The sequence below is a fragment of the Loxodonta africana genome, chromosome 12 (genome assembly GCF_030014295.1).
Source record: "Loxodonta africana isolate mLoxAfr1 chromosome 12, mLoxAfr1.hap2, whole genome shotgun sequence".
NCBI classification, from domain to species: domain Eukaryota; kingdom Metazoa; phylum Chordata; class Mammalia; order Proboscidea; family Elephantidae; genus Loxodonta; species Loxodonta africana.
Genome location: NC_087353.1, coordinates 13,039,794 through 13,041,734, shown reverse-complemented (window position 1 = coordinate 13,041,734; position 1,941 = coordinate 13,039,794).

Here is a 1,941-nt window from a genome sequence, read left to right as displayed (position 1 = left end):
CTACCACTTGTTTAAGAATGATAAAGGCAAATCATATTCAGTAACAATCTGAAAATACTCCTTTACAATAAATGGAGCAAAGGTCAACATAGAATTTGGGGAGTCAGATCTCAGTTATAGTTAGCCATGGGAGAGTAGCATGGTATGAATGGCATGAATACCTAAAGTCCACTGAAAATTACAAACTAGTGATATCGTTATTTTCTAGGTAAACTTTACATTAAGTTGTACAGTGTGGTAAGTAGGCTATAAGAAGTTAACGATGTGTGTTTTTATACATCAAACCTGTTGCCGTCGAGTTGATTCCAACTCATAGCAATCCGATAACACAGAGTAGAACTGCCTCATGGGAATTCCAAGAAGTGGGTGGCCAAACTGCCTACCTTTCGGTGAGCACCGGAGCTCTTAGCCACTGTGCTACCCGGGATCCTATATTTTTAGCAATCACTGAAGGCATAATACAAGAAGCTATCGCTTAAAGACAATAGTGGCATTGTCTTGGAATGCTAAGAAAAGGCAGGGAGGGGAAGAAACAGAGAAACAAAACAAGACAAAACAAAATCAGTTAAAATATTTATAAAGTAAATAGCAGAATAGTACCTATAAGAAACTGTAAAAATAATTAGCTAAAATATAAATAAACTAAACTCCAGTTGAAAGGCAGAAATTGTCAGAATGAAACCGGTATAAAAACCTGTTGCCATCAAGTCAATTCTGACTCATAGTGACCCTATAGGACAGAGTAGAACTGCCCCACAGGGTTTCCAAGGAGCACATGGTTGATCCAAACTGCCTACATTTTGGTTAGCAGCTGTAGCTCTTAACCACTATGCCACCAGGGTTTCCAGTAAAAACCAAATATGCACTGCTAAACATTAAAAATAAAGACCTAAACATTAAAAATAAAGATACAAATAGATTGACAGTAAAAGAATATACAGTACATACTGTATGCATAAGCTGGTGGAGCTATATCAATATTAGAGTAGATTTTAAGGTAAAGAGAGAGATAAAGAAGGCAAATTTGTAGTGAATAAAGGGTTAATTCTCCAGGAAGATAAATGATCACAAATAAAAATGACACTAATAACAGAGATTCAAAATACCTGAAGCAAAATAGTTGAGCGCTTAACGATTTGCATCGCTCAGCGACTCCTATACATAATACATATAGGTAGATTATTTTCTCCTTATATACATTTTGGTGTTGGCGAAGAATAGTGAATATACCATGGACTGCCAAAAGAATGAACAGATCTGTCTTGGAAGAAGTACTATCAGAATGCTCCTTGGAAGCAAGGATGGCGAGACTGCGTCTTACATACTTTGGACATGTTGTCAGGAGGGATCAGTCCCTGGAGAAGGACATCATGCTTGGCAGAGTACAGGGTCAGCGGAAAAGAGGAAGACCCTCAACCAGGTGGATTGACACAGTGGCTGCAACAGTGAGCTCAAGCATAACAATGATTGTGAGGATGGCTCAGGACTGGGCAGTGTTTCGTTCTGTTATGCATGGGGTCGCTATGAGTCGGAACCGACTCGATGGCACCTAACAACAACAACAACATACATTTTTATGTTTTCTCGTAATTTGGGAAGTTTTCATTCCTAAAAGAATTTCCAAAAAGCATATCCGTCTTTCCTCCCCTGGTGATTATTTTTTGTATGTGTGCTTATAAGGGCTGTGGGAGTGGAGATTTTGTGGGAAGATGTTGGAACTGAGGGACTCACTTAAGTAAATTAAAGGAAGAATGACTGGACAACTGGGGATGGCTGAGGAGAGGAGTCATAAATGACACCAGTGGCTCTCCAATTACCTTCCTGAGAGAGTGACCTTCCCCTTGATTACCAAGCTCAATTTAAATGATGGACGGGTGTCAACCTCTTTCCTCACTGATTCACAGGTTTTTTCTTCCAGAAGTTCTTTATGCAATTCAGAGA